At 43.6% G+C, this 18,630-nt stretch overlaps 1 pseudogene; it reads right to left on the bottom strand.

The window, feature by feature from the left end:
- Nucleotides 1-54: 54 nt before the first annotated feature.
- On the bottom strand, nt 55-18,403 carry LOC116519348 (annotated as a pseudogene).
- Between the last annotated feature and the right edge of the window lie 227 nt (nt 18,404-18,630).

Below are 18,630 nucleotides of genomic sequence, written 5' to 3'. Positions count from 1 at the left end.
AATTCAATTCCTCAGATACAGTGTGATTGAAGGTCTTCTCACACTCAGACATGTTTATCGTATTTTCTCAGCTGAATTCTCCCATGAGTGGATTCTTTGATGTCTGTGCTTTCTGACTAAAGCTCTTTCTACAATGCAGACATGTATGTGGTTTTTCTCTTGTGTGTGAATTCTTTGGTGTTTATGGAGGTGACCACGCTCAGTAAAGCTCTTTCCACATTCAAGTCATTTATAGGGTGTTTCTCCTGAGTGTACTCTTTGATGTCCGTCAAGGTATGCTCTCTGACTGAAGCTCTTTCCACACTCCAGGCATGTATGAGGTTTTTCTCCCGAGTGGATCCTTTGATGTATATAAAGGTTGCTGCTATGGCTGAAGCTCTTTCCACAGTCCAGGCATTTAGGGGTTTCTCTCCTGAGTGGATCCTTTGATGTTTATAAAGGCTGCTCCACTCACTGAAGCTCTTTCCACACTCCAGGGATTTATGAGGTTTTTTTCCTGAGTGGATCCTTCGATGTCCATAAAGGCCACTGCTCTGACTGAAGTTCTTTCCACACTCCAGGCATGTATGAGGTTTTTCTCCTGTGTGGATCCTTTGATGCTTATAAAGGCTGCTCTTATGACTGAAATTCTTTCCACACTCCAGGCATTTATGAGGTTTCTCTCCTGTGTGGATCCTTAATGGCTCTGAAGATGTCCATTATTTTTGAAGGATTTTTCACATTCGTGGCATTGATATTTCCTTCCTTCCTCCTGGATCGTTTGGGAATACCGGGGTCTTCCACGCCCTACCTCCATCCGGTGACTTCCGTCGCCTAACCACAGACCTACTTCCGTCGCTCGTCAGATTACGCCACTTCCTCTCCTCCCTTGTATGTTTCTCCGATTGTGTAATCTGGGAAGAAAACTTTCTCTTCAAGGCCGGTGCTTATTTGCATGCGGCGCCATCTACGTCATCCCATTGGCGGTGACTGCTTTCTGACTCCGCCCCTCGCCCCTTACTGGCGTGGCGCTCTGGCCGCTCGGCTTCTAGTTAGCCCCTCCCCCCAACCTGGTCCCTTTTCGAGGCGGTGCTGCTCTGAGGGGGGGGGTGCAACCTTCCCTCCGCAGGCCTACATCGCAGGGCTGTTTGGAAGGGAGACCTAGGGAGAGGAATCCGACTGACCCCCGCAAAGCGCCTAAGGAGGGCAGGGGGCGGAACGGCGATAGGGCGGGGGATGGGAATCGTCTGTCCTGCCCCCCTCTTTCTCCCCCCTCTCCTTTTCCCCACCCCCTGCCCCTTTCCCTCCACCTCTCCTCCTCATCCTCTGCCCCACCGTTTCCTTCTCTCCCTGCCTCTCTTTCACCCCCACCCATCCCCTTTCCCTCTCCCCACCCCCTGGCCCTCCTCTACTTCCCACCCCACCCCCTTCTTCTGTGCCCCCCTCCATTAATCTGTGCAGTATTTTCTTTTGGCAGAATCTGTTCCAGGGAGGCTGGAATTCATTTTCCTGGCCTGGATCGATGGGGGAGAAAGGAGGCCTGAAGTTCAAAACTCGGGGAGATAATTTCTGCGTCCTCAAACGTCCCACCATACTTTCTCTGGATGCCTTTGGGTGAAAGAGGCTTCAGCCCCCAGGCAGAAATCATGGAGGGAGCTCACCTGGGATGATGGAACAAAACACAACTTGGCAAGCGAAAGGGAATGCAATGGCAGGTTGACCTGAGGATGTACAAATAAGTCTTAATGGAGCTTTCCTAGAAAGGGGCAGTCTACATCCAGCAATCTGCCTTTTGTGAGAAATGGGCAGCTTGAGTGATTTGTCTCCTTGCCTCCTACAGACATTTTGCCTGGCATTGTTGCAGGTAGAAAAGGTGGAGCAGGGGAGGTTTGATAGGCACCTGTCACCTTGGGAATTCTGATGACTTTATGACCTCATCCATGCAGCCTAAGCTGCCAGTTGCTCTCAGTTGTCAGAGTGAAGATGCCACCCAAGAGGTTGGTCAGTCTTCAAAGGGGCTCCTGGGCTCTGGGGAAGCCAGATCTATTTGCAGCCAATTTATCAGAGTTTTATTCCAATTCTTCAACTCAATTTCTGTTCTCAGGAAAGGGGAGGTGGGTGAAGACGTGCTCCAGAGAACACCCAGCTCCCTTCCTTCTTCCTTTTAATTAGTCCTTGATTGTTTTTAATCCTGTGGGATTGTTGCTTCTAAAGCCAGGTGCTCCCAGATTTGTGTGGAGCTGAAAAGAGCTGAATTTCTTCCCCTTTGGGAGACTTTTACCTTTGTAAAGGGGCTTCTTTGCTCACCTGAACATACAAATACAAATCACCAAGTAATTCAAGAAAAGCAAAAATGGTTGATTAATGATCATGTAAAGGAATATAATATTCAGTCCAAGTGACACATCAGTAAGCAAATGACCAAACTGTCATTCCCTCAATGGACAATAATGGCTGCAAAAGCTGATTGGAGTTAGTAGAGGCAGCTAAACGGACTGATTAAAAAATGTAATTTTGTTTCTACTTGGAAACCACTTTTGGACTTTGTGCTTAAGGTGGGGAAAAAACTTTGATTTTGGGTTTTGTCAATTCGATTTGATGCTACAGAAGCTATGTATTATATAAAAATAAAATTTTGAATGTTATTTATTCTACTGCATTAGAGTCGAGGAAATTAATGCTTTCCCCTCTACCGTACTCTTTCCTCTCTTCCACCATTATTTTACCCTAAACGTTTATTTTTCTTTATCTTTTGTATTTTATGCTATGATAAACTAATAAAAAATTGAAAACAAACAATTAAGTGCACTGATTGCTTGTGAAGTTTGAACAGCAGGAAACATTGATTCCAGAGAAAAGTCCACACGTGACAAATTTATGTCTTAGTCTTTCCCAGCTGGGTTTGTGTCTTGAAAGTTGCAGGTGTATTCAGACAGAATTCTCTGTGGTGTAGTGGCTGAAAAAGCAACATCTCACATATTAACATAAAGAGCCTTAGTCAGGAAGGGGAAAACATGCATTCGTAAACTTAAAAAAGAGGCACAGATTCCCATGTTAAAAGACCTAATATGTCATTACAAGTTCGTGATGAAGCCTAAAATGTGAAGCTAAAGGATGATACTTTGTTTAACTTGCTGTGAATCAACTTGCTTTCTTAGACTTTGCCTCAGTCTTCTCCTCCTCTCTTCTAGGTCTTTTCTCAAGGGGTTACTTGCTGGGGAAATACTTGGTTGTGTAAACAGAGGCATAGAATCAACATCAAGTGAACTATTTCTACCACCTTATAAAACCTTAGTAAGGCCACACCTGAATACTACATTCAATTTTGGTCACCACATTACAAAATGTTGTTGAGACATAGAAAAAAGTGCAAAGAACAGCAACTGGGATGATTAAGGGCCTGGAGACTAAAGGATATGGAGAACTGCATATGGCTAGTCTAGAGATAAGAAAGACTGGAGGTGACATGATAGCACTGTTCCAATATATGTCAATTAATCAGTGGAACAGCTTGCCTTCAGAAGTTGTGGGTGCTTCATCACTAGATGTTTTTTACAATAGACTGAACAGCCACTTGTTTCAAATTAAAAGGATATATAATTATTAAGTATTAAATTAATTATATAATTAAATATATTAAGTTTAAAGAGGAAAAAGGACAAAACAGTAACGGGCTAAGAATTTTGGCTATGCAATAAATTAGGTAAATGGCAGAAATTATGGGATGGAAACTATAATCTTTATAAAATGTTCTAGAGATGGATATTTTCACCTGCAAGAATAGCGAATATGTACAAAGTTAAATCTGTTAATTGTTGATATGTAACCAAATACCCGGTTCTTATCATAAGTGGTGGGCATGTCCAAAAGGAAATAAGTTTTGGTATAAAATCCATATATGGCTGGAAGCTATGATAACACAACACATAGGCCTAGAACCAGAGATATTCTTGTTGGGCATGCTGCCAGGAAATTACAATAAAGGCAATATATGTGTAATTCTACATATTGCAATAGCAGCCCGGATTGTATACACACAATACTGGAAAAATGAAGAAACCTCCAGAGATGAGAATATAATTTAAAAAATATTGGAATGTGCAGAAATGGATAGGTTAAGGTTAAAAATGAAAGAAAATGTCAACACGGGAGTTATACTAACCATTTGTTGGTTAGTCCACAAAAACAGAGGTTAGATGGTTGGAAATATGAGAAAAGTGGATTACATGAGAAAGATTTAAAGTGATTAGCAAATACTTTGTTGGTTATCCAATTGATGTCAATATGGAAGATATTACTTTTTACAATGATATTATCTACATGTATATCCATATGATTGCAACAATTGTGATGATTTTTATAGTTTAACACCTTTGTACCTAGAGAATAGAACAGAGGGTTCAATATAGAAATAGAACTTTTGATAAACGGGGGAAAAAGAATGGACAGGCACTTTTCTGGAATGGTATAGGGTCTCCTGCTTTAATAAGGGGTTGGAGTAGAAGGCCTCCAAGGTCCACCCACTGCTGTTATTCTGTTAACATTATCCTGCAGCCCCAGAACCTCCGGGCCTTTCCCCGCCGTCTCCCAGGGCTGCTCAGGGGTGCCGGTCTCCTCCTCCCCCTCTCAGGCGGCCTTCCTTCCTTCCTTCCTTCCTTCCTTCCTTCCTTCCTTCCATCCATCCATCCTTCCTTCCTTCCCCACCGCCCCGCCGGGCTCCTCCGTCCTCCTGCAGGGTAAAGGAGAGGCGGGTCACGGCTGCGTCCCCTTCCCCGCAGGGAGGCCCAGGCTTCCGCCTCCCGCGTTTCTTCCGGGCATGCTGGAGAGGCGGACACGGCCTCCCTACCAGCATCCGGTCTCCCTCCCTGGCCGCCCAGGCAGCCAGGCCTCGGCCTCCCTTTCCCCCGCTTCTCCGAGAAAGACGCTCCCAGCAGCTCCCTAGTTGCCCGTTCTTTTCCGGAAGTGGAGGCTTCATGCCCTTTTTTCTCCAGAACTCGCGCCTTTTCCTTCGGAGGCTCCGCCTCAAAAGGTCCTCCTGCCAATCGCCGGCCTCTCCAGACTGACCAATCGGTTTCTGCCTTCTTTCATTTACCAAGATGGTTGCTATGGTTCCCCGCGGAGGTGGGGCGGAGGAATCTCATTGATCTTTGGGGTCCTTCTCCCTCCCTCTTTCCCCCCTATTGAGGCCGGGGGAGCTCAGGGGCTCTTCTGGGGCGGAGGCCTTATAGCCGCCTATAAAGGGGAGCCAGTGGGGTCCAGTGATGGAGGCACTGGGGGAGAAAGCAAGAGAAGCTCTTTCGGTCCAGCCCACCTCATAGGGTCGTTGTTGGGGGAAGAGAGGAGGGAGGGGTCACCGTGGCTGGAAGGGGGAGGGGCTCAGAGAGCTCCAAAGGCCCCTCAGTCCAACCCTGAGCTCCAAATTGGCTCCTTCCTTTTCTTGCATCTCTTCTCCGCCTTCTTTGTAGAAATAATAAAGTCAGGATCCAAATAAATAAACTCTCCATATGCGACTCACTCAAGTGTTTTTAAATAGCAAGTAAATGGCCTCTATTTGATGCAGACAATTATTCTTCCTGGATATAAGAATTCTGAATTCTTGCACAAAAGGAGACCGTCTCCAGTTAAAGAGGACCTAAGGAGGAGAATCTCCTGTCAATGGTTCCTGCTAGTGAATTTCCTCATAGAAATCAATACTTCATTGTTGGAAAAAGGAAATCATGTCATTTGATATGATCCACATTGGATTCTTTCTGGGTGTCTTTAACTGCTGGATCGCTCAACATGTGGAACTTGGGTAAAACAGTCATTAAGCCATGTAGTATTTTCTTTGGCAGAAGTTGTTCAAGGGGACAGGATTTTTTCCTATCTACTGAATTGTTTTATTATTTTGGGAGTCACAAAAAGCTTTCTCACCTAAGCAGAAATCACGGAGGCAGATAACCTGAAATGATGGAACAAAACACAAAAGAGCATGGCAAAAGAAAGGGAATGCGATGGGAAGCTCATCCAGAGCTACATTAATGAGTGGAGCTTCCATTGACAGAGACAGTCTACATACAAAAATCTGCCTTTTGTGCGAAATGGGCAAATTCAGTGATTGGTTTGGTCACCTCCTGCAGATATTTGCTTGACATTGGTGTACGTGTAAAAGGTGGAGCGGGTGACCTTTCGTAGGATGCCAAGGGAGCCTGTCATCTCTTAGGGAATTCTGAGGCTTTATGACCTCATCCATGCAGGCTAAACTGCCAGTTATCAGAGTGAAGATGCCCTCCAAGAGGCACCGGTAGGTTGGTGTCCGAAGGGCTCCTGGACTCTGGGGAAGTTTCCCCCTATTTGCAGCCAATTCATCAGAGTTGTATTCCAAGAGCAAAAATGCCCATTTGTCCCTGGAGTAATAAAATAATATAAAGTGTTTATATTTTACTGAAATAGTCCCCTAGGGGGAGCTATACCATGTGGTAATGGCGGAGGGAAGGAATATGTAAATGCTTGAGAGGAGAACAATGAACTGTAAGAGGAGTGGCTATGAATTGAGCGGGAAAAATGTGATTGCTTGATTGGCCAGAAGGATGCCAAGGGCTAATTGGTTAAAAATTGTATTCCCAAATAAGGTAAAAGATAGGGCAATTATTGTCTCTGATTGGTCTGTAACCACCCTCGTCAGGCTAGCTGACCAGGAGTAGGAGGAGTTAGGGAGGGTATAACTATTGTTTCACTTTCGAATTTGGTGTGGCTCTCCTTTGTGACTCAGGTGAAGTCAGGGTGAGACCCACCAACGCTTTGCAAACCGTTTTCAAATTAACTCTGATTTTTGGATAATAAAAAGGAATTTTATTCTTCTACCCCGAACCTCGTCTCTAGAATTCTTTTAAAATTCTACAAACAAATTGGGGGCTCGTGTCCGGGATCCAATCTGCGCTGGAACTCTGAGGGATTCTCCTCAGGTGCACCCCTTTCCTTTTTGAAAGGAGAAGAATCACCCAGAGGACTGCGCAGCTCTTGGAAGCCCGTAAAAATTGTGCGATAGACGAGCAGTAGGGGGGGTTGAATAAAGGGAAAGAGGTTGAATAAAGAGGAAAAGCCGGCTTGGAGATCGACCGGGAAACATCTGTGCACAGAACCCTGGTGAGTACCTGGTAAAGACACCAGAACACAAGACCCAGGGCGGTCAGGGAGTGTGTGGATGTGAGAACTAGCAAAGGGGCCGGGTGGAAGTCCTTTTGAGGAATCTCAGGGGAGATTCGCAGGACGGAATGAGTGATGGGGATATTGTGAATATCCGGAGACGGTGACGTGTGGAATTGAAAGGAATTGCTGGGAGGGACACAGGAGCACATACTCAAGGGAAGGCTACCTACCCATAAGAGAGATGGGGGGTAATACAAAGTCGACTGAGTCAGGGAAAAAGTGTGTTAAAAGGATCCAGAAAAACCCCAAACTGAAAATCAACCCGAATGGCCCTTTGGGCAGAATATTGGCTGGATGGGGATCCCCGCCCTATAACCGGGAGATTTTGAGTTTGAGGTTGAACAAAGAAGATATGGTTAATTTATGTTGTTTTATATAGTGGAAAAATGATAATGTTGAGTGGCCACGAGATGGCGCTGTAAAATTACTTTCAATGCCGTAATCTGTATGATTACGTGAAACAAAAGGGAGGTTTGTAGGGGAAATGAGCTAGCAAACGTGAGGAAAGATTTAACAAGGCAGATGGAGGAAGAGGAACTAATTAGACAGCCTCCTTTGGATTCCACACAAGAAGGAGAACAAATTAAGCAATTCCCCTTAAGGGAAACCCCGAACAGAAATGATCCCAATGGGATTCCGATCATAACATATGTACATGAACCCTTGCGATCGTCCGAAGTACGGGCATTTAAGAAAGAAATGAAAAGTTTTGTTGAAGATCCCCTGACCGTAAGTGATCAGTTGGATGCCCTATTAGGACCTAACGTTTATACCTGGGATGAAATGCAAAATATAATGAGAACTTTGTTTAGCCCAGAGGAAAGAAATTTAATTAGGACAGCTGCAATGGCAATTTGGGAAAGGGAGAATCCGGGAGTACAAGGAAATCAAATCAGAGGGGACATTAAATACCCATTAGTAAGGCCAAATTGGAATAATAATGATGCAGAGGGAAGACAGAATATGATGGATTTGAGATCAATAATCATAAAAGGAATGAAAGAAGCTATTCCACAAGCACAAAACATGACCAAAGCAGTAAATATAAATCAAGGGAAAGATGAGGACCCGGTGATAGATTTGCAGCGTCTTAAAGACGGAATGCGGAAATACGCTGGGGTAGATCCGGACAATGCTCTAAATATCCAATTGGTGAAAATCCAGTTTGTTACCAAAGCCTGGCCGGATATTGCTAAGAAGTTACAAAAGAGAGAAAATTGGACCACAGAAGCTATGAAGGTTCTGTTAAGAGAAGCACAAAAGGTTTATGTAAACAGGGAGGAGGAGGTAGTGTTCTGAGAACACCCCTCCAGTGTATGTTGAAGAATTTTAAGAAGGCATATAATGGGGATCATGGGGACCCCCCATCAACCCAGGCTAATTTAAAAATATTTTGTGAGTCAGAATGGCCCACTTTTGGTGTAGGATGGCCCCCAGAGGGAACTCTGGATCCTAGGGTTATAAGCTTAGTCCATCAAGTTGTAACAAACTCAGGAACTGGCCACCATCAGGTGAACTGAAGAGAAGTTCTACCTGAGTTTCTTCCCCAAAGCGATTAAGAAGTCCACAGGGACATGTTAGAAAGCTGTTAATAGTTGTCTTTTAAAAGAAAAGTAGAGCTCGAGCCCCACCCAGATGCAAATGATGTGTTAATAAAATATCTATATATATCTTGCTCTTTAAAACTATGCCAGCGTTCTGCTGGGAGAGCTAAGAGTTTGGACCTTTAAAACTATGCCAGCGCTCAGCTGGGAGGTCCAATCTAGAACCCTGGCCAAGCAATGTGTGGACAAACATCCCTATACATTGTCTCTATAAATCTTGACCTTTAAAATTATGCCAGCGTTGCTGGGAGATCAAGATAGAAATGGAACACCCCAGGGCAGAGACAGGTATTAACAATTTAGTGCTTAAAGAGATAGAACAATGGGTGTAACTTCGAGCAAAAGTAAGAAAGTTAGCAGATAATAAGGTAAAGCCTGACTGAATGGGAAGACCTAGGTAATTGGACTTGATTAATTTGATATAATGTCTGTTTAAAAAAAAATAAAAAAATTATTAGGCGTGCATCTATACTAATAACATGTAGAATTGAATGGCGTTGAATTGATTGTGATATGTTTAACCAAGCTAGCAGAATAAATAAGCTTATCAGCTTGGGCTTGAAGCTATGGGGGAGGGGAGAGTAGTTAGGATTTAAACTGCTCTCTCTGAGTTTCTCAGCTGCTTGGAGAATGAGCCATAAGTTCTCCAAGGAAAGAAATTTGAAGATTTAAAGTGACAGGACCTCCCCCAGGCCTGAAAGTGTTGTTTCATGGTATGTGTGCATGTGTGTGTGTAATCATTTTCAGACCTGGAGGGAAGTTGAGATTTCTTAATAATAGAAAAAGGAGCTCATTGGCTTATGTACAGCTCCCTGAAATAATTATAATAATTGCTTTGTATGAAAGAAGAATGAAATGGGATATTTGTATGTGAAATTAATCTAAACAAGCAGTCTGATTGCAGTGCAAATGTATGTCATGGTAAAAGTTGATATGAATGCACTATAAAGAAACAGTAAGCTGCAAGATTGTTTAATGGTATGTGCATGTATGCTTGTGTGTTATCATTTCCAAACCTGAAAGGAGGGTGAGATCCTCTAATAAATAAAATGAAGCTTGGTGGCTTGTGAAAAAGCTTCCTGAAATAATTATAATGATTGGTTGGCTTGAGCAAGCATGATTGCAGTATGAATGTATATGTCCCCGAAAGTGATAACTGAAGAGATCCAAAGACCTGTGATCGCCTGCGTGAACCCCCCCCTCTTTTCCCCCTGAGTCATTCTTTGGAGGAAAATAGGAGAGGTGGGGAGAGAGTGTATGTATGTGTTTGAGTGAACGAAAGCTCTCCGGTGAGGGAATTGCGCCTATTTAGGGAAGTAGGTGAGTTATTGCAAACATGATTAATCAAAGATAAGTATGGGGACAGGTTGGACAGTAGAGAGTAACGAGAAAGTGATAAAAGAGTGGGAGAGAGGGAGAAAGAAAAAGAGTGAAAGAGACAGAAAGAGACAGAGGACAGAATTGTTGCCTATAGCTTTCTGCCCACCCCCAGCTAATGGGCCATTAAGATGGCCCGGCTAGCTCACTTTACATAATAAAGACTTCTCCTCACTGCAACTGTAGGGGGAAGGGATATTACTCAACTGACCACAAGGCATCTGAGAACTCATCACAGCCTAGATGAGAGAGAAGAATGGAAAAGAAAGAAAAAGAGTGAGAAAATCACAATGGGAGGGGCGCTAATTGTAAGCAGCCCACACCAAGTGAGAACACAGTTGAGACAGAAAGCTGGGAGGTGGTTGACTGATTCAAGGTTGTTGAAATATGAGGGTATGTTGCTGGATCATGCTGACCTAGTTCTAACAACGGACTCGACATTGAATCCAGCATAGTTCCTCAATAAAACTAATTCATCAGGAGGTGAAGAAATTGAACATTGGTGTAGTGAAATAGTGGATTTAGAAACAAAAATTAGGCCGGATTTACAGGATATCCCTTTGGAAAAGGGAGAAAGATGGTACATTGATGGTTCTTCACGAGTGGTGGAGGGGAAAAGGCAAAATGGGTACGCTATAATTCAGGAGGGCACGTGGGCTCTTTTGGAAGGGAGGAGGTTGCCAAACCATTGGTCTGCACAGGCAGCTGAATTATATGCCTTGAAAAGAGCTCTCATATTGGGGGGAAAATCAAATTTAACGATTTACACCGACTCTAAGTACGCCTTTGGAGTGGTGCAAACCTTTGGGAAAATCTGGAAGGAAAGGGGGAAGGAATAGAGTTGCAGTGGTGCATTTAAGGGCACATCAAAGAGGGGATGAAATAGAGAAACAGGGAAATAGGCTGGCAGACCAGGAGGCTAAAGAAGCAGGCATGAATGAAGTCATTGAACAGATCAAAGTTATGATTCCCCATGTGTATGAAGTGAAAGAAGTACCAATTTTTAATGAGAAGGAGGAGAATAAAATTAAACAAATGGGGGGAAAGAAGGATGAAGAGGGGAAATGGTGGTTACCAGATGGGAGACAAATCCTCAATTACTCCCTAATGAGACAAATCTTTGAGAGATTACATGAGGGGAGCCATTGGGGAACTCAGGCTTTGATTGATGAAGTACTAAAGAAATATGCAGGAATAAAAGTTTATACTGCCGCGCAACAAGTGACCCAAAAATGTATAATTTGTCAGAGGGTAAATCAAAACCAATTAAGGGAAAAACAAAGAGGATGGAGGCCTTTAGCGCTTTATCCTTTTCAAAATATACAAATAGACTTTACTGAAATGCCACAGGTGGGAAGATATAAATATTTGTTGGTTATTATAGATCATTTAACGGGGTGGGTGGAAGCCTACCCATGTTTTGATGAAACTGCTAGAACTGTTGTCAGATTAATCTTAGAGCATATTATACCAAGATATGGAGTGGTTCAGAGAATCGATAGTGATCAGGGAAGACATTTCACGGGGAAGATTACTCAAGGAATTGCTAATGTATTGGGAATTAAGTGGGACCTGCATAGCCCGTGGCATCCGCCCTCTAGTGGAAAGGTGGAGAATGGAATGCCACTAAGGAATGCTGGGATACGAATGGGGAATTTACCTAGTAAAGACCAAGGGTTGATACAATACTTGCAAATACTGTCCCAGACTTTTGATTCTTTCAGAAAAGCAGGCTATTTAATACAGACTCCTCCATTGAGCTTCAAAGTACATTCCATTGAAGTGGGAGACCAGGTGTGGATAAAGACTTGGAAGGACGATTCCCTAAAGCCAAAGTGGGATGGACCATTCCTGGTGTTGCTGACCACAGACACTGCCATCCGGACGAAAGAAGTCTGGACCCACTACACCAGAGCGAAGAGAGCCAACTTGGAGGAGTCGGAAACATGGAAAGCCCTTCAAAAAGAACCCTTGAAACTGGTGTTAAAAAAAAAAAAAAAAAAAAAAAAAAAAAAGTGACTTATATCCTTTTGAATATAACCCTAGTGGCGGTTGGGGGAAAGTTATGGATTGAACCGCCTAGAATCTTTGAACCTGATGGAACTTGGACACAAATTCGGTGTTATAATGACAAGGAGAGTGAGTGTTTTCCCATGAATTGGATCTTTGAACCCAAAATTTGGTGGTATGAATCTAAGTTACAACCAAACTGGCAACAAGTAGGTCAGGAGGAAAGTTGGATAGTGGTAACACAAAAGAGAGGGGGTAAGTGTCAAACCACTCTATATTTGCAAATAAACCTAGAGACTATAGGAAGATATACTTGTACAATGTGGGAGGAGAAAGACTATTTAAACACAAGCTCTTTAGTGGTCTCCCCAAGTTCTTTCGAATTTCCTCCTATCCCCTCGTGGATGCTGACTGCTTCGGCTATTAGGAGACTGCAGAGAAAGAATAGAGCCGTTGGTATGGTGATCTGTTTGAAAAGTGGGGGACATCGAAAGGGAGAGTTCCAATACTGGAAAACTGCCCAATATGGATGTAATCTGACTCTGGAGGTAACACCAAGGCAAACTCAGAGAGATCCAGCTTGGACTTGTAAAAATCAAAGTAGAGAGTGGATGAGTGGAATCACCCAGATGTGTGAAAATGCAACCAGGGGAGACTCAAGGTGCTATTGGATAGGGAAGGCCTTGTGGTTCAGTGGTTGTGGCACGGAAGGGGAAGGCACTGAGAATCTCCACTTTCTATGTGATAATACTAGGAGTCAGTATTTACAACCAGGAAGGGGTTGTGTAAAGTATTGTGAGAACCTGCTCGGAGTCATCAACCAGCCTATCCCTTAAACCCCCATGGAAAAAGAAAGAACAGAGCATTACTTACCATAACCCAGGCCTACTCACAAGGTATAATGTGACCCTGTGGGTTGGACTGGGAATTATTAGTGGACAACCTGGGGCAGCATTACTAAAATATCTTAATCATATGGTGGTCACCAAAGAAGAAAAATGGGAGCTTTCATTAGATGTATGTAGAGCAATGGATATGATAGCCTTCCGAAAATGTGGTTCACAAACCTGGACTGGCCTGTTAGATGAAGGAGGGTTCCTAGGGGACATTTTCAGAAACTGGAAGCAAGCCTTATTTATGGTTAGTGTAATTTTTATTGGATTAAAGTTGTTGCCATGTCTAATCCCGGTAATAAGAAACTTAGTAATCACAACTGTGAAAAGTATTATGCAGGCCCAACAAACAGAGAAAACAATGATGGTACTAAAAGAAATTGGTAACCAAATACACCTGTTGGAAAGTATGGACACTCTACACCCTATGAAAAATACTGAAACTGAGAAAGAAAGATTGAAAGAAATAAAAGAAAATATTAAACAAATCACCAAATAAGAAATGGGGGAATTGGAGTAATAAAATAATATAAAGTGTTTATATTTTACTGAAATAGTCCCCTAGGGGGAGCTATACCATGTGGTAATGGCGGAGGGAAGGAATATGTAAATGCTTGAGAGGAGAACAATGAACTGTAAGAGGAGTGGCTATGAATTGAGCGGGAAAAATGTGATTGCTTGATTGGCCAGAAGGATGCCAAGGGCTAATTGGTTAAAAATTGTATTCCCAAATAAGGTAAAAGATAGGGCAATTATTGTCTCTGATTGGTCTGTAACCACCCTCGTCAGGCTAGCTGACCAGGAGTAGGAGGAGTTAGGGAGGGTATAACTATTGTTTCACTTTCGAATTTGGTGTGGCTCTCCTTTGTGACTCAGGTGAAGTCAGGGTGAGACCCACCAACGCTTTGCAAACCGTTTTCAAATTAACTCTGATTTTTGGATAATAAAAAGGAATTTTATTCTTCTACCCCGAACCTCGTCTCTAGAATTCTTTTAAAATTCTACAAACATCCCCTTCTTAGGAAAGGGAAGAAGGGAGAAAATGAGAACACCCAGCCCTGTTTCCTTTTATTTTTAATTATTGATTGAAGATTTTAAATCAAGTCTTAATCTCCAAACTCAGGCACCAATTTTAGTGTGGAGATGAAAAGAACTTTCTTCGGGGAAAAGGGCGGCATATAAATGTAATCAATCAATCAATCAACTTGATTACCTGAATTTGAGAGACTTTGAGAGAAGCAAAGGAGCTTCTTTGTCCATCTGAAAGCACAGATAATCAAGTAATAATTTGAACTTATGTTTATTTTTGTTTCAGGTCAACCTTTCTTTGGGGGGGGGAGGTCAGCATGTCAAGACTGACTAGCACTGTCACCTATATTCTGCTTCACTCCTACCTAGATAAAGAAAAGGGAGGGGTGGGATGGAATGCAACCATTTGGGAGGAATGGCATCCAAGCATTGTCGCTTCCCGTGAATAAATTACTCCCACCACAAGGACATCCCAACCAGATTTCCCAGCATGGCTGATTTCTTCCCATAACAAAAGGAACAGAAGTGATTGAGGGACATAATGGAGCGTGTGTGGCTCATGGGCAAAGAGGGAATGAACTATGGAAAACGTAGGGGTACCCTTTTAACAAATAATCTCAATTTACTGTGAAATCAGTTGAAACTGATCCAAGGAGCAATTTTTGATTTACGAGTAAACTTTTTTTCCTAAACTAAACAAATTAAAATGGCAGGGAGAGAATTACTGCATGCAGCCTGTATTGATTTTAAATTGACATTTGATTCCATTTTGAGAGAAATCATTAAGAGGAACTTGGAAAATACAGTACAAAGGGTGTTTCTCATTCAGCAATTGGATGAAATGTGCTAACCACCCTTTTCAGAAAAGTCTCCCGGGGCTGTATTTTGACCTCCACCTTCTTTAGGGAGCAGTTTCACTCCTTAACAGGTGAACTGACCAACTCCTAATTAAACCTGCTTCAATCCCTGGGTCCCAAAGTACTTCTCCTCCTAAAGGCTGAGAATATGGCTAGTATCTCATAAAGGTTAGTTGGCCTTAAAGTGTGTAAGGATGTCCCTTGTCTCTCCACTCAAGAAACTAAAACTCTTGAAACGCTTGGCATTTCAAAAGGAGCCTTTCATTCCCAAGAAGGAACATCTCAGTGCAGGATAAGCAGGAAAAGGGGTATAAAGTGAGCAATGCACCCAGTCTTCCCCCTCCCCCAAACAGAATATTATCTATGGGACCTGTCCCTTGTAGCAATTTCTGCTGGAAGATAACAGGACCATTGAGAAAATCCAATTGTCTGGGGAAGGTCTTACATGACACTGATATTTGGAAAACCCATATAGATTATATCCAACAATGACAGGGAGAAACTTTTAAAGACCAATTAGCCATAGATTCAGCCACTCCACACTTGCTCCAATTAGATATGAAGTGGGATGTCCTTTTAAAGGCAACTTATTGTAGCAGAGAGATTTCCCTCAATGAAAAGAAGGAATTCAGGAGACAGAATTGGGCTTCATTTTATACTCCATACAGTAAGAAAAGTACAAAATAAGAGTTCATTGCATGGAAGAAATCATCCTGGGCAGTTACAGTAACATAAGAGATATTGACAGTAACATCCCATAATATTAAGTATAACCACTGAAATGAGCATTGCATTAAAAAGCCGTTCACATGGGAAACAGCATCATGAGTCACTTAAGTCTGTTCTGAAAAAGTACAATTTCAGTCGGTTGAATCATGTACCAGGCACAATTGAAAAAGGCCTTTATTATTCAGCCTGAGAAAGTCCCTTACTTGGTAATTATTATTTACCATTCTTAATATCTTCTTTACTCATTTGGAGTAAAGATAAATTCCTCCTATTGGAATTATTATAAATATCATGAATATTATTATTTGTTGCTTTTTTGTACATTGAGAGCTTGTGCACTGGAGGCAAATTCCTAGTGTGTCTATTCGCATTTGGCCAATTAAATATACAATTCAATTCCTCAGATACAGTGTGATTGAAGGTCTTCTCACACTCAGACATGTTTATCGCATTTTCTCAGCTGAATTCTGCCATGAGTGGATTCTTTGATGTCTGTTAAGCTGTGCTTTCTGACTGAAGCTCTTTCTACAATGCAGACATGTATGTGGTTTTTGGTTCCACCACAAAACCGCGTTCGACTAAAGTGCGCTCGACGAAACCGCGTAGCTGACGTCATCACAGAGCGACAACAGCACGGAGACAGAAGCACGCTGTAAACCCTAAACCTAAAATTAACCCCTAAACCTAAACCTAACCCCCCTTAACCTAACCCTAACCCTAACCCTAACCCTTAACCTAACCCTAACCCTTAACCTAACCCTAAACCTAATCCTAACCCTAATCCTAACCCTTAACCTAACCCTTAACCTAACCCTAAACCTAACCCTAACCCTTAACCTAACCATAAACTTAACCCTAAAGCTAACCCTAAACCTAACCCTTACCTTAACTTGAATCGGCTTGCTTTTAAAGCGCTATTTAAAGCGCCCTTCTTTCTCTGCGCTCGCTGTTGTCGCCCTGTTGATGACGTCAGCGACGCGATTTAATCGGGCACGCTTTAGTCGAGCGCGGTTTTGTCGTGCCACGGTGGTTTTTCTCCTGTGTGAATTCTTTGGTGTTTATGAAGGATACCATGCTCAGTAAAACTCTTTCCACACTCCAGGCATTTATATGGTTTTTCTCCTGAGTGTACTCTTTGATGTCTGTCAAGATGTGCTCTCTGACTGAAGCTCTTTCCACACTCCAGACATTGATGTGCTTTTTCTCCTGTGTGGATCCTTTGATGTGTATAAAGTTGGCTCCTCTGACTGAAGCTCTTTCCACACTCCAGGCATTTATGAGGTTTCTCTCCTGAATGGACCCTTAGATGGCTCTGAAGATGGCCCTTTCTCTCGAAGGATTTTCCACATTCCGGGCACTGATATTTCCTTCCTCCCTCCTGGATCCTTTGGGGATTCCAGGCTCTTTTGCCCTCCAGGCATTTCTTCTGTTTCTCTCCCCTATGGATACTTCGATGTTTATAAAGATTGCCCCTCCTACTGAAGCTCTTTCCACACTCCAGGCATTTATGAGGTTTTTCTCCTGTGTGGATCCTTTGATGTCTATAAAGGTTGTTCCTCTGACTGAAACTCTTTCCACACTCCAGGCATTTATGAGGCTTTTGTCCTGTGTGGATCCTTTGATGTATATAAAGTGGGCTCCTCTGACTGAAGCTCTTTCCACACTCCAGGCATTTATGAAGTTTTTCTCCTGTGTGGATCCTTTGATGTGTATAAAGGTTGTCCCTCCGACTAAAGCTGTTTCCACACTCCAGGCATTTATGAGGCTTTTCTCCTCTGTGGATCCTCTGATGTGTATAAAGGTTGCTCCTCCGACTAAAGCTGTTTCCACACTCCAGGCATTTATGAGTTTTTTCTCCTGTGTGGATCCTCTGATGTGTATAAAGGTTGTTCCTCTGACTAAAGCTCTTTCCACACTCCAGGCATTTATGAAGTTTTTCTCCTGTGTGGATACTTTGATGTGTATAAAGGCTGTCCCTTCGACTAAAGCTGTTTCCACACTCCAGGCATTTATGAGGCTTTTCTCCTGTGTGGATCCTCTGATGTGTATAAAGGTTGTCCCTCCGACTGAAGCTCTTTCCACACTCCAGGCATTTAAATGGTTTCTCTCTTGAATGGACCCTTAAATGGCTCTGAAGAAGGTCGTTTCTCTCGAAGGATTTTTCACATTCCGGGCAATGATATTTCTTTTCTCCCTTCTGGATCCTTTGGGGATTTCCGCGTCTTCCTAAGGACCCTCCGGCCTTCAGGACCGTCTCGGGGTCTCTGCCCGCCTCCTCCTCCCCGCATCGCCCTCCAAGCAGCCGACTTTCCCGTGGTCCCCCTGGGCTCATCCCTCCTGCAGCTCCGGAGCCCCTCTGCCCTTCACCGCCCTCTCTCATGGAAGCCGGGCCGGGCCTTCCTCCTCCTAGGCGGCGCTTCCTTCCTTCGCCCGGCTCCTACGTCCTCCTGCAGGGGGAGAGAGAGAGAGAGAGGCGGGTTACCGCTGCGTCCCCTTCCCCGCAAGGGAGGCCTAGGCCGAAGTCTCCACTCCACGTGGAACCGAAAGAGACCCTCCCAGAGAGCGACTACCAGCATCCCCCGCGTCAAACCTGCATCATCCGGTCTCCTCTGTCACCGATCCAGGCAGCTCCCTCGTTGCCCGTTTCTTTTCCGGTAGTAGAGGCTTTATGCCCTTTTTTCACCAGAGGTTTCGCCTGCTCCTTTGGAGAAACGCTCCCAATGAGTTCCCATGCCAATCGCGGCCCCCCCCAGAGCGACCAATCGGCCTCCGCCTTCCTCCAACCAGCCAGATGGCGCCTGCGCGGTGTGGATGGTTGCTATGGTTCCCCGCGGAGGTGGGGCGGAGGAATCTCATTGATGTTTGGAACCCTTCTCCCCCTCTTTCTCCCGTATTGAGGCCGGGGGAGCTCAGGGGCTCTTCTGGGGCGGAGATCTTATAGCCGCCTATAAAGGGGATCCAGTG

This window comes from Thamnophis elegans, chromosome 16 (assembly GCF_009769535.1).
Source record: "Thamnophis elegans isolate rThaEle1 chromosome 16, rThaEle1.pri, whole genome shotgun sequence".
In the NCBI taxonomy this organism is placed as follows: Eukaryota; Metazoa; Chordata; class Lepidosauria; order Squamata; family Colubridae; genus Thamnophis; species Thamnophis elegans.
Note: the sequence above shows the minus strand (reverse complement) of the source record. Positions and strands in the feature narration are given on the sequence as shown.